This window comes from Microtus oregoni, unplaced genomic scaffold (genome assembly GCF_018167655.1).
Source record: "Microtus oregoni isolate MIOR12 unplaced genomic scaffold, Mior012 000009F_ref0000495, whole genome shotgun sequence".
NCBI classification, from domain to species: Eukaryota; Metazoa; Chordata; class Mammalia; order Rodentia; family Cricetidae; genus Microtus; species Microtus oregoni.
Window position 1 is genome coordinate 15,274,857 of NW_024543068.1, and position 18,645 is coordinate 15,293,501.

At 47.6% G+C, this 18,645-nt stretch overlaps 1 protein-coding gene across 7 annotated transcripts in view; it reads right to left on the minus strand.

Annotated features, from left to right (window-relative positions):
• The window catches only part of Sipa1l1 (signal induced proliferation associated 1 like 1), a 288,200-nt gene extending 269,766 nt beyond the window's left edge, over positions 1-18,434 (minus strand). For 3 of the 7 annotated variants that reach the window (XM_041658470.1, XM_041658472.1, XM_041658465.1), the window contains exons 1-2: positions 18,353-18,434; positions 17,773-17,833 (exon numbers count right to left, since the gene is read on the minus strand). The gene's annotated coding sequence lies outside the window, so the exon portion shown is untranslated. The other 4 variants (XM_041658469.1, XM_041658467.1, XM_041658466.1 and 1 more) reach the window with 4 other exon arrangements.
• Positions 18,435-18,645: the final 211 nt, after the last annotated feature.

Sequence of the window (18,645 nt, forward strand, 5' to 3'; positions counted from 1 at the left end):
TTTCCACATGGCCTTTGTACTGTTTTTATGACAAAAGAAAGCCACTCAAATGCGTTCCTCCGCCTTCCTTCTTCCAGGGCTCACTAGCTCAAGCATCTTAAGGACACAGTTCTCAGTGCAGGGATCACCCATAGCCCACCCCTGCCCAGGACAGCTGAGTATGTGCTGAGCAAACAATGACTGTTCGGGTGCTGGCTGACTTGGGAGACTGACGGTGAGCTGTGCTCATGGCTCATCCTTACTTAACTGGCTTGGGTCACTGCCCTCAGAGCATTTGAAAGGGTGAGAGATCAAAAGGCTGTTCTCTAGAGCAAGCAGTCAACAGCAAGTCTTCCCTCAAGACAAGGCACCTGCTCAGGGAACCCAGTGCTCCATTCTTGGCGAAGCAGGAACAAGATGGCAAACATCCTGCTACTGGGAATTGAATCCACTAAGTCTCATCAGGGCTCTCTGCCATCGGAAGGCATACCATGGCCCTGCTCAGACACCAAAGTTTAACAATATCCTCCAAAATTAATCTTTGCCCTAAGATTAAATAAGACTAAAGCAAAGAAAGGATTAAGATAACACTAGCCCAGACTTGTTATTAAACCACCAAAAAGCCTTATCTAACAGTCGAAAGTAGAAAATCTCTAGGACTGACTTATATGAAAAAGAAGTCTCAAACATTTGCTTGGGAGAACTGACCCCCCAGTAAAACGTGAGCACACTGGACTCTGCAAACATGTGGAGCCCATGGTAGAAATGTATAGGATGGAAAAGGGGCTCCTTGTGCTAGCGTCCTCTCTCCCCAAAGCCAGCCTGTGCTAGCGTCCTCTCTCCCCAAAGCCAGCCTGTGCTAGCGTCCTCTCTCACAGCACCCCAGCCTGTACTGCTCACAGATCCCCAGCCTGTGCTAGCTCCTCTCTCCCTGCACCCCAGCCTGTGCTAGCATCTTTCTCACAGCACCCCAGCCGTGCTAGAGTCCTCTCTCACAGCACCCCAGCCTGTGCTAGCGTCCTTTCTCCCCAGAGCCAGCCTGTGCTATCGTCCTCTCTCCCCAAAGCCAGCCTGTGCTATCGTCCTCTCTCCCCAAAGCCAGCCTGTGCTATCGTCCTCTCTCCCCAAAGCCAGCCTGTGCTATCGTCCTCTCTCCCCAAAGCCAGCCTGTGCTATCGTCCTCTCTCCCCAAAGCCAGCCTGTGCTATCGTCCTCTCTCCCCAAAGCCAGCCTGTGCTAGCGTCCTCTCTCACAGCACCCCAGCCTGTACTGCTCACAGATCCCCAGCCTGTGCTAGCTCCTCTCCCTGCACCCCAGCCTGTGCTAGCGTCCTCTCTCCCTGCACCCCAGCCTGTGCTAGCATCTTTCTCACAGCACCCCAGCCTGTGCTAGCGTCCTCTCTCCCCAAAGCCAGCCTGTGCTAGCGTCCTCTCTCCCCAAAGCCAGCCTGTGCTATCGTCCTCTCTCCCCAAAGCCAGCCTGTGCTAGCGTCCTCTCTCCCGGCACCCCAGCCTGTGCTAGCGTCCTCTCTCCCCAAAGCCAGCCTGTGCTAGCGTCCTCTCTCCCCGCACCCCAGCCTGTGCTAGCGTCCTCTCTCCCCGCACCCCAGCCTGTGCTAGCGTCCTCTCTCACAGCACCCCAGCCTGTGCTAGCGTCCTCTCTCACAGCACCCCAGCCTGTGCTAGTGTCCTCTCTCACCGCACCCCAGCCTGTGCTAGCGTCCTCTCTCACCACACCCCAGCCTGTGCTAGCGTCCTCTCTCACCGCACCCCAGCCTAGTGGTTTCAGTTCTTCACTGTCAACTGAATTCACATTTCTTAGAATTCAGGACTGTGTTTTACACCTGGTTTTGTATTTTCAATCATTTTGCTTCTATTAACTCTCTGTATGCTTGTGTATGTTTCTATCATACCCCAGGCTCTTAAAAGACATTCATTTCCAAACAAAGCAGATGCTAAGTTAATGGTAGCATGACAGAAAGTCAATGAAGGATGACAGACAGCAGCCACATCAAAACCCACAAAGCAAGAAGAGAAAGCAAGCACTTCACTGCAGAAATAGTGTCTCAAGGTTTCTGTCTCACCTGGGCTGAGAAGAGAAAGTTTTCTAGGAAAAAAAAACAAACAACAACAACAACTGTCCTTATTAGAAATTCCGTTAGGACTTAAGCTTGCTTCTCACAATTCTAATTATTTACATTCCACCTAGCTGCTCATGCTAGAAACTGTGCGACCCGATGCTGTGGTTTCTGCAGCATGGACAAGTCCACTGTGAGGCTGCTCCCAACCTCGATGAACACAGCTGACCAAGAGAAGCCATTTAGTGGCCCTGATTCCCCTGAAGGCAGGAAAGTCAATCCATACCCAAGAGCTTTCCCTGAAGTCTGAGACATCTGCTCTCTTCACCTTCCACCTACATGTTGTCGGCTAGTGCCTGCGAGTTCTGACTGCAGCCAGCAGCAGAAGGAAGGGAGTGTTTGGGAAGTTCCCAAGCTTCAGGTTCTCGTCTCCTAAGGGTTCACTGTACCCATCTAACGTAGGACAAACCTGCTGGTGGGTCTGGTGAAAGATACTAACTGTGGAAGTCACATTGGCAAGCTAAAGTTGGGAGTCAGAGAACACCACGTGACAACTCTGAGAACTTCCGGTCATCAACAAGGGTATATACATATACATACATACACACATTCACACATGGGACAACATGAACTAATTATGAACTGCATTCCCAACTTCAAACTTATACTAGGAAGCTAGCCTTTCACTGGAGATGGGTGGGGAGCAAGTTTCCTCAGCAAGTACAAGTATTTAAAGCAAATTGCTAGTTTAGCTGACTGGGTGGTCATGCGTACCCTGTTATAAGCAGACAGCCTTTCTGGTATTTTCAACAGGAAAATACACGGTATTCACACAACCAAAACACATCGAGACAACTCTATTCCCAAGAGATGGCTGCACCACTGCAATATAGCTGCTGCAATTCATTCTGACCCAGGAAAGAATCCTGTCACATGAATTCAGCAGCATGGTCCCCAGTCACAGTGCTAACATCTATCATTCAGGCCTGCTAGAAAGATTAAGAACCATGTGACATGAAGGGGGTCCTCAACTATCATAGCCAATGTTAATCCTATGACTAGGAAGCAACAGGCGTCTGCCGTAAAACAACTGAACACTAGGTGGCTCCTTTTCAGACAAAAAGATTAGTAAGGATAATTGGATAAAACAACACACAGTAACAAGTCCTACCAGTAAACAGCAGGCTAATACATTCTGGGGTGAATAAAGAAACATGTGAAATGAGGACGGTCCCTATCTTCTAAGAAGGTATATCCGGAAAGAAATAAGCCATCTGCATCCCCCGCTACTCTAGGCTCTATGACCTAAGCAGACAAAACCAAAACCTTTATACATGGTCTTAAAACACAAATGCAATCAATGAGATGCTCACGGGCTTTCAGGAAGAAGAGCATCATCTGACTGTGAAGTTTCCAAGTTTCTTCAGAGATGCTTCAATGTGAACATCCAGCATGGAAAAGGAGGCTGTGCTCTTACAATGCCTCCTAAGCAATTCCGACACTCCACAGGGGCCCGAGACCCACTCACCCAACTGACCCTCATGTGGAGTCTGAACGTCCCTTGCAATGAACCAGCCCAGGATGAATTCTCAGGCATGAGTGCCTACCGTATCTGCAGGTAGCTCGACTGGAAAAGCCCTTTCTAATGTGCAAGGACAGGAGTTTACTCTCTTGACTTCTACCATGGTAACACTGTACTTAGGACATGCTGGGGATTTACAGAGACAACAGAGCAAAGTCAGCTGCAGGGAGGAAACATCAGGATGAGCTACAGCAGCCAAGATGTTCTCACTGAAGAGCTGGGTCTTACAGGATGAGAAAGATTCAAAGTAAACTAGAGTTCAAGTTGGGAGTGGAGGGACACACCTATAATCCCAACATTCCACAGGCAGTGGAAAGATGAGGAGGAGTTGAGGCCAGCCTGGTTACATGGCAAGAAGGGGTTGAAAGCAAGAAGGCTGTCAGGAACTGTGTAACCTTTTTAAACTACAGAAAGGGAAACCTGAAAATGCAACTAAAACTGAGCACAGACAAAGGCTCAAAGGAAGCAGAGTGGTTACGAACGGAAAGAACAGAAGCCCAGCATATATATGAATGCAAAGCCATTCTGGCAGAAGACAATGAGATCACATAAACAGGAAAGAAAGGAGGCACCAGGCTAGTCACAGAAGGAGAAGTGTGGGTTTGCTGCACACAGCATGTTAGCCACTTTTGCTGCAGGGAGGCACGTGCAGGGTGATGTTAGTCAGAATGCAGTGGTGTGAAGGAGACTGCCTCGGCCACTAAACCCACTTACCGGGTGGGAGGGGCATGGGGGGACAGGGGAGACACCACGTGGGACACACACAACAGGTGTGGTCACGGATCAGACAAGGTGAAGGGAGGGAAGCCTCAATGACAGTCTGGAAAACTCAAAGTGGAAGCAAGGCAAGGAGCAGCAAGTCAGTAGCGCAGTCAGGACACACTGTACACAGGCGGGGCTTAGGCCCAGAGAGGGTTTATTTTGTTTTAAAAGGCCCAAGGCTCACTCTCCCACATATGCAGTACCTGGCAGCTTTTGACTTTTTCTTTGGTCACAGCACAGGCTGCAGCTTCTGCATCAGCACACAGGAACTTTGTATTTTTGACTGTAACAGTACCACCAAAGTCAATGTGCTTTGGGGAGATTTGATCCCAGCACTCGGGAGGCAGGAGGCAGATCTCTGTGAGCCCAAGGCCAGTCTGATCTATAGAGTGAGTTTTAGGATAGTTAGAGCTGCATACTTGAAAAGAGTATTATTACTTTCTTGAAATAATAATAGTAAGTGATTTGATGGAGCTGGGAGCAGGAGCCAGTCACCACATATGGTACACTACATGCTTACATTTACAAGAAACACACAGAACATGCAAGTCTATAAAGAGAGAAGGCAGTAGTGATAGGGTGAGTGGGAAGAGATGGGTTTGGAGGTCTTTTCTAGGCCATGGAAAGTGTCCTAATTGTTTACAGAGAGAGATGGTCACACAACTCTAGGAATACACCAGAAAACGCTGACTTGAACCGTTTAAATGGGAAAACAGGACAGTAAGTGATGATGCAAAAAGGTTGTTGTAAGAAAAACCTTTGGGAATACATAAGTAAGCACTGTAACTTCAGACAGTTAGACAGTGTCTCCCCAACAGACGCTGCTACACACAAGCTACAACTGTCAGGGGATCTGGGAAGCCTAAAAGGAAATTTCAAGGGGACTAAATCAGCTCCTTGTAAGGGGAAACAAGCATGGAAAAGATGACAATCACTCCCTGCAGATTCTTACAACTGCTCTAAATCCTTTACTCTTAATACACAGAAAGGCTAGAGGCTTCTCGGTAACTGTGTCAGTATTATACTGTACACCTTTTGTTGCTCTTGAAAGTAATGTACAGTAAGTCAACTCCAGAAAAAACAGATTATGTACATCAATAATTACTAAGCAGATGAATGGACGCTTTTATAAAGTTGAGAATGTAGGAGCTGGAGAGATGGTTCAGTGGTTAAGAGCACTGGCTGCTCTTCCAGAGGACCTGGGTTTGATTCCTAGCACCCACATGACAGCTAACAACTGTCTGTAACTCCAGTTCCTAGGGAACCGACAGCTTCACAGACACATACAAGCAGGCAAGCACCAATGCACGTAAAACAAATTAAAATCATTTTTAAAAATTAATCTGAGGGTGTGACCAAAAGTCTAACAAAAAGAAAGGTTTTCTTGCTTAATACTAGGTAGCACCCAAAATAGTTTCTGCTCCCAAGACACCTCACCATTCCATGCTGTCCCTCATTTAAAGCCATCACTCCTCTTCCCGTGCTCCAACAACAGCACACCTATAGTTAACACTCGACATGACCAGACCCTCCAGTGTAACTTTCATCTCTCTCTACATCCCATGACCTGCAATGGGCACACACAGTATGACCAATACCTGTTGTTCTAACTACTCAGGAGGAAATACAGAAAGATCCCAAGTTCAAGGTTCGTCTGGGCTACAGAGTGAGTTCAAGTCCAGCATGACTGAAGTTCCAATTCTGAGAATAACAAGGTATATCGCCATAGTCTGTGGCCATATCATTCTGAGTGCACCCAACTCATCAATAGTTGTGGTCCCTGACCTCAAAGAACCAAACCCTGATCCACCTCTTGTCTAAAGCAGCGGGAAAGTATCAATTATTTTTTAAATGTTTATTCTATGTATACATGTGTGTCTGCATGTTAGTATGCATAGCCCATGACTGCAGAAACCCAGAGACATTAGAAGACAAATTCTGACCCCAAAACTAAAATTAGGAACAGTTGGGAGCTGCCATGTGGGTGCTGGGAACTCAACCCAGTCCTCTGAAAGCACTGTAAGAACTGTTAACTTCGGAGCTACCTCTCTGCCCCAAGGGAAGGTATTGATTGTAAGGAAATACAGCTACCTCTAACAAAACACATCTAATAAATTCAAAATGCTATTTATCAAAGTATAGGGCTGGTACTTTCAACATCTTTATTTTATCTTAAATTTTAAACCAATAGGTCCAAAAACATTTTACATATCATCTGCCAAAAAGAGAGAAAGAGAGAGAGAGAGAGAGAGAGAGAGAGAGGAGAGGAGAGAGAGATATGCAATAAGGCATTCTGAACTGAGAAACATGGAGTTTCTTTTTTTTTAATTTAAACTTTTTTCTTTTTTTTAATTGATTTTTATCGAGCTCCACACTTTTCTCTGCTCCCCTCTCTGCCTTTCCCCTCCCCTTCAATCCTCTCCCAAAATCCCCATGCTCCCAATTTACTCAGGAGATCTTGTCTTTTTATACTTTCCATGTAGATTAGATCTATGTATGTCTCTCTTAGGATCCTCATTGTTATCTAGGCTCTCTAGGATTGTTATTTGTGGGCTGATTTTTCTTTGCTTTATGTTTAAAAAACACTTACGTGATAAATGTCTTTCTGTATCTGGGTTACCTCACTCAAAATTATGTTTTCTAATAAATATGCCCTATTAGATCATCAACTATTAACTTACCTAGTTTACGAAGGCCTAAAATAAACTATCTGGGAAATGATATGTTTCCCCAATATGGAATCTTTCCATTTAAATGAAGTTGCTCTGGTCAAAGCTATGTTTCTTAAGAGGCAGCTCTGCACACAACTACCCAAGTAGCCTGCCTGGTTTTATGCAGAAGGAAGCTCTCGAACAGCCTAAAGAGCCAAAATACCAAGTTCCCCCAGGAAGCTGTCTAGGCCTCAAGAATGCATCCCAGAGAACCTAACCTCTCACCAGTCAGCCACAGAACATGCTAGTCCATAAGCTAAGCAGTTCCAGCATCCCTAAGTCTATAAAATGGCAGAAGGTCTTCTTCCCACAAACAGAACTATCACAGTCTTTTCTGCCGCAGTTTCATCTCCAGAATTCTGAGAAGGGTAGATACTTCCCCATTTCACAGATAAGGAAATGCAAGTTTGTGAGCGCGGTCGCACTAGCCCATTGCCTACTTGATGCCAACATGCACCTCATACTCAACATGTACAAATCAACTCTGAACTTGAACTCCCCAACCAAACCTGCTCCTCTAGTCACTGCCACTTTGGTCCACGCCACCTCCACTGTACCAGCTGCTCAGGCAAAAAACACTGTCACCCTGACTGCACACTTGCTGGGCACACCAATCTCCCCAATAAACCAGGTCAGCCCTACGGACACACCCAGAGCCCTGGCTCTTCTCATCACCCCACTTCTGCTATCATAGTCCTCTTGTTTCCACCCACACCCTCCTGGTTCTATGAACCACTGTTCAGAGACACTGTCCTCTGAAGCACAGCTTTAGGGGCTGGCGAGATGGCTCAGTGATTAAGAACACTGGCTGCTCTTCCAGAGGACCCGAGTTTAATTCCCAGCACCCATGCGGCAGCTCACAACTTTATCTCCAGTTCCAGGGAATCCGACACTTCTTCTTCTGGCCTCCACAGGTGCTGTATCCATGTGGCTCACAGATATAAGTGTTTACAAAACACCCATACACATAAAAAATAAAATTTAAAAAAAATAATTAAAAACACAGCTTTGTAGAGAAATGTTCCCAGGGTATCTCACCTCACCCAGAGCTGCCTGTTGACACTCCTCTGACAGAAAGGGCACCTGCATCTACAAAGCCTCCAAGTAACTGGAAGAGTGGCCAGAATCACATGTGACACACAGCAGAGCCAAGGCTGGAACAGGCCTTCCAGTGTTCTCTGCAACAGCGAGGCCAGATTTACAGCAGCCAACAGACAGCCCTCCCTCGTGGGAGGAAATCCTTACATTTCACTTAGCATAACTGAATCTTTTAATGTGTAATCAATACTATGTTGGATTCCCAACAGCAAATTAAAATGGAAATGCTAACTTTACAAAGACACAAAATCTCCCACAAGGTCAGTGGTTCTCAACCCTCCTAACGCTGCGACCCTTTAATACAGTTCCTCATGTTGTGATCTCCCAACCATTAAATTATTTTTGCTGCTACTTCGTAACTGTAATGTTGCTACTATTATGAATCATAACATGAATATTTATGGAGAGAGAGGGTCACCAAAGGGGTCGCAACCCACCGGTTGAGAACCACTGTACTGGGCAGCCTGAACACGGACTATCTGGTAGCACAGGCAAATGCCAAGCTGACTGGCAAAGCACTGAGACCTCCACTGTGCCTGCATCTGATGACCACATTTTAGGAGCACCATGTACAGACAAGTAGTGCTCTCAGACTCAGACCAGAGCACTGAGGAGACAGGGTTCTCGCATTAGACCCTCCCAACCACAGGAATACGGATGAGTCTCTAGGGGACACTAGGAACAGAAAAAAGGCTGAAGGACTTAGAAGTGTCATCACAGAAATGACCTTGGAAAGAAACCTTCCAGAGCAAGTCTAAATAATGATAATTTTTGGATCAGAATGAAACTAATGCCTAAAGCACTAACCATTACAGAATTTTCCATTAAAAAAGCAAAAAAAAAAAATCTAAATCTCTTTCTTCCAAGCTTTCAAAAATGTTTCTAGTATCAACCACTCAAAGCCTTAAATCTCACTAATTACAACAATTAGCTCCTACAATATCAACAGTAGGTGCTAAAGGAACTGTAATCCAGCCCACCCCCAAAGAAGAGGGTTTTGGTGTGCAGGTACACTACAATGACAATAGACTTGTTAAATGAGCAAACAAAAGACTCAAAATTTAGGAGGTTATGACTCTTCCAACAGCTGACAGTGAAACCCAGTACTACCCAGAACCAGGGAGGTTTCTGGGTTCTCTTGGAATGGAGTGAATGTGGGAGTGGGAGAAACCAAGACTTGGAACCCCTGGGTCCTCAGGGAAACTGGAGCCAAGATACATTACAGGCAGTTTCTTTTAGTTTTCTTAATTAGAAAAGCACTTTATAAAATAAATTTTGCCAAAGCCTATCTCCTTGGAAACCAGGAAACAAAACTGTCTCTTTTCTCCTCCACATAAAGAACATTTAATAAGGGACTATTTTCATAATAAACAGCTTCAACTGTTTTGTGTCGGAAGTAAAACAGGCAGCCCTTGCTAAATGGGTAAATTCGCAAGGGCTGGAGAGATGACCCAGCAGTTAACAGCACAAACTGCTCTTCCAGAGGCCCAGGGTTCAGTTCCTGACATTCACAAAGCAGCTCAGAGTTGGACTGTAACTCCATTCCCTGGGGAATCCAACACCCTCTTCTGGCACCAGTGGGCACCAGGCATGCACGTGGTGCACATACATACATGCAGTCAAACATGCAAAAATAAGTGTTAAAAAAATATTGCAGAGAGCTTCTAGCGACTTCACTAAAGACCCTTACCATGAGGCTATGAGAAGAGTTAACACTGGTGTTGAGAATAAATACCCACGGAGAGGCTAAGGAGATAACTCAGTCATAAAGCTCAAGGACTTGGGGTTCATCCCCAGAACCTACAGAAGAGCCAACTGTGGTAGGGAGGTCAATACAGGCAGATTCCCTAGGGCTCGCTAACCAGCCAACTTCACCTATTCTGGAGCTCCAGACTAGTGAGAGACCTGTCTCAATCAATCAATAAAAAAGGACAGCACCGGAAGAACAATTCCCAAGGCTGACCTCTGATCTCTATACTTCTGTGTGCCTGTGCACATTCAATCTTCACAATCAATTCAAGGCCCCTTCTGAACCTTCTTCTTCAAGTCACAGGACTCTGAGCACCTTGGCAAGGCAGGAAGTGCTGGGAACTCAGCTCTTATGCAAATAGATAGCCTCACTCACATTTGTCATTTAAATCACTTCACTTCCTCCTTTAAATGAACTTAAGGGAAGAAAAAGGACGGACAACAAGAAACTCTGACTTTTCTAAAGAGCAGCAGGACACTGAGATGATAAGGGGATCTTTAGAAAACACAAGAAAAATAATAGGCAGGCGGTAATGGCTCCTGCCTTTAATCTCAGCACTCTGCCTAGGCCAACAGGATCTCTGAGTTCGAAGCTGGTCTGTTCCACAAAGCGCGTTCACAGGACAGCCAGGAGTTCACAGAGAAACCCAGTCTTAAAAAACAAAACCAATTAAAAAAAAAAAAAAAAAGTCTCAGGACAGCCAAGAGGTGAACAACACAGCCCACAGAGTCAGCCAAAAAGAAAGGCAGTTCTGAATGTGCTACATACTGTCACTTTTGAGGACACTGTCTAGAGAAATAAGCCAGTCACTTTAGGACAAACACTTGTGATGCCCCAGGTAGTCAAAATGAAGGACAGAAAGACGGCAGTTGCCAGGGGCTGGGACGGGAGGGAGTGGGAGCTGTCTGATATACAGAGACTCAGCGGTAAAACTTTGTCTCGATTCTCAAGCTCTAGTGCACGGAAGCGTGAATTTAACGCATGTGTTCTTACCACACTGTTTTAGTGGCCCATACAATTATCAAACTGAACTGGCATGTCCCAGCCACGCCATTGGTTCGCCTGGCCCTTACCTGTAGGCAGTTGGTTCTAGATCTCTTTCAAACTTACTTTTTCAATAAACAAAACTCTGCTGAAGATTGGAGGTGGGGGCTCTCCTTTTCCTCTATCTGTCCAAAATAAAATTTCAATGACCTCTGAATGCTACATCACTACATGTATTCACCTGGCTGTCAAACACAGATCCAAAAAGCATATAAAGGCACTCTGGAAAAAGCAAGCCATAATACAGTCACCTACCAAGCATCTTCCAACACCCACCCACCCACCCAATTATCCTGCTCGAGCTTGGACCTCGCTGTGATGTTCCAGCCGCAGCATTCCTTGTTACCCCCCCAACACACCCAAGCTGCTTTGGGCTACCTTACCCACCAAAGCAAGGTTAGACTTCACCCATGAACTGTTAACAAGGCTATCTGTAACACACACACATACAAATACACACAGAGAGACACAGAGCAAACACTCCAGGACTCTTACCCGCTGAAACATGGCTTCCTTATAGACCCGTCACTGTCACGAAGGCCCTATGCTTGAAGATGAGAACGAAACTGAGGTCGCAAAGGGTTTCCCCTACCTGGAGGCAGGGCTAGGAACTACACTCCAGCTTGGGCACAGTTCTCCCAACACCTGAGCTAGGGGGTCACATGCCCATCACTGCCACTGCCACCCCACACACACACACACACACACGCACGCACGCACGCACACACACCCACACACACACACACCCACACACACCCACACACCCACACACACACACACACATACACACACACCCACACACACCCACACCCACACACACACACCACACATACACACACACACACACACACGCACACACACACACACACACACCACACAAACACACACACACCCACCCACACACACACACACACACCACACATACACACACACACACACACACACACGCACACACACACACACACACACCACACAAACACACACACACACACACGCACACACACACACACCCACACACACACACACCACACACACACACACACACACACACACACACACATACACACACACCCACACACACCCACACACACACACCCACACACACCCACACACACCCCACTGGCTACTTAGAACGTTAGAATCCAGTAGGCAAACTAGTGAAATCCTCTGGAGTCTTCAGTGGAGCTTTAGGAAGAGGGAAAACTTGACCAGCTCCACACAGACCCTCATTTCAAGAGCAGACCGGTGATTTCTCAAAGTCTTTGGGTGATTGACAAGCAGTATGATAATGTAAGTTCTGGAGTCATAACTGAGCTGCTTTTTAGGGAGGGGAAGCAGGAATGCTGGAGATGGACCCCAGGGCCTCACAGAGGCTAAGCAAGTCCTCTAGACCAGGAGCCCACAGCTCTGCTTTTTATGAGTATAGGAGAAGATGCTGACTTTCCATTCCGTCCTGGTAGGTACACACAGGCGGTAACTCAAGAGTGAAAGACAGCAAAATCTTGAGCATCCTTATAGGTACCTACTAATAAAAAGACCCCTGAAGACAGTTCACTACCAACTGCTTCTCTGAGTGCAGGAAAGAAAATGCAAGGGCCTTAGAATACACTAGGGTGAGATCCTACCATTTATTATACAAAAGCATTAATCACAGAAAGGTAATCTAGAAGGCTAAGGTAAAGGACACCATCAGGGCTGTGGGTGTCCTACCACTACTGAGGCTGAGTTCAATCTCTTTTACTGGAAGAGGTGAAGGTGGGAGGTGGAGACAAAAGAAGAAAGGAAAGAAGAGAGAGAGACAGACAGAGATCCGACCATGGTAGAGTCCCAGGCTGCAGGAACATGAGCAGCTGGCACACAGCCCTCTGCTTTTAATTTCTCAATAGCTACCTTCTGAGATCAGAACTCATTACAAAAGGAAGCAAGGCTCTAAAGGAACCACAAAGACAATCAATGGCCGCACCTGTTCACACTTCCTAAAGGGCTCACTCAGGTCACTCAGGAAGCAAGGAGGAAACCCAGGAAACTGTGGCTGGATGTCCTTAAAGCCACAGCCGTCTTGCGTGACCCTTTGTTTGTGAAAACCAGCCTCTCTCCATCTCTAAGCCAGCATTCCTCTAAAGCTTAGTCTCCAATCCACCATTATGTAATTGCCTGTTTCCCACAACTTAAAGTTAGGCATCCTACAAATCTAATTAGAGAGAGAACTGTAGCATAAGTAACCAATTAGAAGCCATCAGCTGGAAGCTCTCTCTCAGACCTCCAGAAGCAGCAGCTTCCCTTCTTTACAATGCACCACCAAGACCCTCACGGCCTCCATGCCATTTTGGAATCATCTCTCTAGATCTGCAAGAAAACACATTCATTCCCAGACTCAGGAAGCAGAGGCAGGTCTGTGAGTCCAAGGGCAGACGGATCTACATGGTAGTTCCAGGCCAGCCAGGGTGACACAGTGAGACCCTGTCCCAAAAGAAAATCTCTTTACATCTGGCGTCCTCTTATTCCATCTAGACAGAGGCAATGGAGAAAGAGGATAGGGATGCAAAGGGAAGGCCAAGTTTTCTCTCCTCAAAAGATGCACTCAGATGCTTATCCTTACCCTCCTGGTGGCAAAGTCCCTGGCTGAAAGTAGACTACATTGTGTCATTCCGTCCCTGGCTGAAAGTAGACTATATTGTGTCATTCGGTCCCACCTACATTAGAGAGAGGGAGAATAGGAACCAGGGGAATTGCTCACTTACAAAAACTCATTGAAAAAACAAAAACAAAAAACAAAACAAAAAAAAACGAGCTATCAGTTAGGAATAATCAACTTAAATGTACATCTGAAAACAAAGTAACATACAAGTATTTTTGTTTTTAATTATTGAGGTATACAACTGAAAGCAAGATGCCATGAGGCCAATTTCCAACGTGCAAACAAGCAGAAGGGATTTGCTTGGGTTGGGTTGTCAGTCTTAAGAGATATGAACACAATCTCTGCGAACCCTGCAGTAACATTATGCTTTCCCTCTCCACCCCAGAACGTCCTCTGTTTCTCCAGACTCAGAACACACCAGGGGAAGTAGGGCGGTCCCACACAAATCCGCTGGCTTTCCCAGAGAGGACCTGCTGCGTCTGCAATCCCACACCTCGACTGCCCCCCACCCCAGCAGACACCCGTGCAACCGGTCCACGTAGCTGACTGACAAACTAAAAGTTGCCATTGTTCCAGAAACAACCCCTTTCTTTTGCAAACGAACTTAAGTAAAAGATGGACAACAAGAAACTCTGACTTTTCTAAAGAGCACCAGGACACTGAGAGATAAAGGGATCTCAGTAGTAATAATAAAGCCGCCATGCTCTACGGTGCAGAAACTTTAACTCAGGATTCCTTTTCCCATAACTCAGCTATCTGCAACTCCAAAGCTTAGACACCACACAGGATCCATCTCCATAGCTTTTCAACCTTAACGCAGCTGTACTCCCTTCAGTTGTGCTTCTCCCTTAATCACTGAACACTTCAGTTTGAGAAAGAAGAGTAAACAAACTTCAACATAGTACAAAGAGAACAAAAGGTGGAACAGAGAAGCGTGTTGGAATCAGGAAGGTTACTTACCCTGAATCTGACTAAATCTAGTTTTATAACCTACAAATCACGTCAACTCCTTAGGCTTGGAGCTCCTCACTTGCAAACTGGGAAAGCTGGACCAAAGGATTCACACTCCAACTCCTTTCAGCCACCCATGAATCTGCTCATCAAAGGGTAAGAAGATGCAATTGCAAATGAGACTTTAGTTACAAGGTATTTATACACACATTCTGGTAGAGTACTGTAGCAAAGCTGCCACACAACCGTGTGTTCAAGCTGCAGCACAAGGCAGGGAGATAAGAAAGGGGTTCAGCTATTTTTAAGATCACCCCCCACCAGAAAGTATTTGAAATCCACACCTTCTGAAGACAAATATTTCAGGCCTTTTAAATAAGCTGAAAAATCAAAACTGTCACATATGCAAAACCTGGACATAGGGGTATCTTCATACCCAAAGATATGGAAGTACCCATAGTCCCTGAGACCAATAGTTCCCTAAGGCCAAGAATGATCATGCCCACCACCGAAGCCACAGAAACCAAGAGAAACTAACTGATAAGGCTCAAAGGGTTACAAATACGGGAAAATTTTATTTTTCAGATCTTCAGAATCAGCTTCTGTGAAGTGAAACAAAACAGAAATTTGTTCCATCAGAGTTCAAGCACTGGGGGGGGGATGCTCCTAGAGTTTAAGTACTGTGGGGGTGCTCCATCAGAGTTCCAAGGGGGGGGGGTGTGCTCAAAGTTCAAGGGGGGGGAGTTGCTCCATCAGAGTTCAAGCATGGGAGGGGTGCTCCAAGCACTGGGGATGTGTGTGCTCAGTCAGAGTTCAAGTACTGGAGTGGGGGAGGGCAGTATTTTGTCTTTCTGGCAAAAATCCAATCTGACTAGTGAATCAAAATGCTCAAATCTAAGAAGTAACCCTGAAAACCTTCATGATAGCCCTATCACTTGTGCAATGACTGGACCTTTGGTACTAAAAATATAGATAGGCAAGAGACACCAAGCCCCACTGTTCACCACATAAACCTGCCACTAGCCAAGAATCTGATCTCAGAGTTTGGTTCCACTCACGCTGCAGTCTGCGCTCTAAGAGACTGTTAAAAAAGTCATTGATTTCAAACTTCAAACTGCAACTAAAAATACAACACATGCAGCATATGCACACCTTAACTCAGTCAACCAAGATCCCAGAATATGTAACTGCTCATCTCAAGCCATCCTCCAACTACAACATGTGGATAGTTGTTAGGAAGCTCTTCTAAAAGATGCTTAAAAAAAAAAAAAATCAAGTGAGAAGACTGTACCACTATCACATACGTAATTCAAGGCAAACATGAATAAATATAAAAAGCCAGGGAATGACACTGAAAATTCAAGTCAAATTAATCTCAGGATGTCATTTTAGTGACGTTCTGAGGAGTGACTACCAAGAGTTCAAGTCGGCCTTCCACAGAACGGAGTCACAGCTACCACTGCTTGACAGTCAAATCTAAAAGTTGAGGGCCCCCAGGAACTGCAGAGCAGCTCACAGCTACACCTACTGACAGTCTCTGGCCACTTTGCTAATCCCGGTCCCTCAGTCGACTGAAGAAATCTAACTAATGATAGCCAATTTCAAGAGTCCTTTACTGAGATAAGGGAAAAAAAGGCTTCAGTGACAGAGAAGGCAGACAGAACTCTGAACGTCTTGCTGTGCCCCAAACATTTATGTTCAAACCATCACCCACGTCATTTAAAGCACTGTTGGTAATGCCTTAATATCAATAACTTACTTCATGGGAAAATGCTTTAGTAATAATATTCTAGTTAATAACTGGGTTGTCACCTCACAGTTGGACACATCAGTGACCATAAACTGCTTTAGTTAAACCTTTTAACTGCTCTGCATAATCCTATCAGCTTTTTTTTTTTTTAACATCCTGGTAAAGGCAGCTTAATTGCAGCTTTCAGGGAAAAGAAAGGGGGATATGGGAGAATCGTTAAAGCAAGACAAGGAAAAATCATTCCTGTCCCTGAACGAGGTTGCAGGAGCAATTCGGTAAGACTTAATGTTGTGGCTGTCCAAAACACCCAGCCAAAGAACCTTTGCACTGGAAGATACTCCATTGGAGAGAGCAGGAGAAAGTTGACACTTAACTCCCACAGAGTACCCGTATAAAAGAGAATGGCTTTAAGACTCTGAGTCAGAGTTTCAACATGAAAGGCTCGCTTTATAGAGGAAACGCCAACCCCAGTTCATCCAGATAGACCTGGAACCTGATGAAAGTCGACACCTCCCTCTGAAATTTGCATCGCATCACTGGCTCCGAGTTTAGAAACATAATCGTGTACCAGGTAGTATGAATTTCAGCGAAGACTGCCTCTCAACCAGCCGTCAGGAAAAAAAAAAAAATCAAATCTATAAAGACCCAAGGCAGTCTAGGAGCTACCGTCCCCAAATGCTTCCCCTTCCAAGAGGAATGCCAGCAATCTAGCACACCACCTCCTTGAAAGCTAGCTATTTCCCGTGCCTCTGGTTTTGGACACGGTGAGCCGCGATGAAATTTCAACCTGCCCAACGCGACTGCTTGCCCACGTCGAAATGCCACGGAGCGATTTACGATCCTGGCAAGCTGCCTTTAAGGTCAGGAGCGAAGTTGGACAGGGCAAGGAGAGAAAAAGTTCTTCATGCAGCCTCACGCCTCTCCGACCCTCGGAAGGTTTACTTCCTCCAAGAAACGCAGGTTGAAGCATCCCTGGATCTCAGTCCCCAGAACCCCCCAAGGAGGAAATTAACACCCTCGAAACTGCAGCCAAAGGTCTCCCTTCCCCACCATTAACTCACTGGGGCCTTGCTCCCTCCAGCACACCTGCCAAGCGCTCACCAGGTGACGGATGGAGAAGGGTCGCTCCAAGGAGCCCAGAACCGCAGGGTGAGCACAGACACCAGGCGGGGACACGGGGCTCCGGGCCTCTCTAGGGGAGCAGATCCGGATCCCGAGGTGAGAACGTGCGCGCGCGCCGGGCGCGGTGGAGCGCAGACTCGCCCCCGCCGGGATCGCGATCCCCAGCACGCCACCAAATCGGAAATCAAACTTTCAGCGGCTACGAGCCTCCTGTTACGGGGCCGCGAATCTCCAGTCAGGGACAGCACAGGGGGGCTGTCAGCAGCGCCGCCCCGCCCCCCACTCCCAGCCCTGCCCCCGGGGCCACTTACCGCTTGGCCTGGGCTTCCCGGTGCTGCCGCGCGTCCCGGGCGCGTCGTCCGCGCGCTCTCCCTGGGGAGAAAGAGAAAGCGTGCAGACGGTCGGGGCGCGCTCGCTCGCCGCCTCCTCTGCGGAGAATCCGAGGCTCCGAGCGCCCGGCGTAGGGGCCGCGGGGGCGGGATCAGCGCGGTACCCCCAGCCCCGCTCCGAGGAGGACCCGCAGCGGCCGCGCTCCGGGCGCCGCGGGGGCCGAAGTAACCAGTCCCCGGGCATCAACTATTGTGCAGGCGCCCGGGCCCCAGCTCGCGCCCCCGAGCCCCCCATCCCGCCCGCCGGCTCCCGGGAACGAGCGCGCGGCGCCCAGGGAGCGTCCCGGCTGCGTGGCTCCGCGCTGGGCGCGGTGTGGGGGGAGTTGCGTGGTCGCGGGGGAGGGGACAGGTAACTGCCCACGGGGGCTGGAGGACCCGCGCAGGGGCGACGCGGGAAGGGAGGCCGGGGGAGCCGCGGCGATGGGCGCGCTGCGGGCGGCCTCCCAGAGGTTCACCCGCCCCCCTCCCGACCCTCCCCCCCGGGACTCGGCGCCGCACTGACTTTCCGCTCACTCGCTCACGCACGTACTGAACTCGCTCACAAAGTTGCCGGCGGTGGCGGCGCTGCACTGGCCCTTCTCCCCGCCCCATCCCTCCCCTCCCTCCCTCCTCTCCTCCCTACTTCAGTCTCGGGTGAGATCACCGCGGCTGGGTTCTGCGCTCAGGCAAGTCTCGCGAGACTAGAGCCCAGTTCGGGCCGGGGGAAGTGGTAGCAGGCTAGTGAGGACCGCGGAACTTCTGGTTGCCATGACGACTCTACAGCCGGGTGCAGTTTTCACCTGCCTCCTCCGCTGC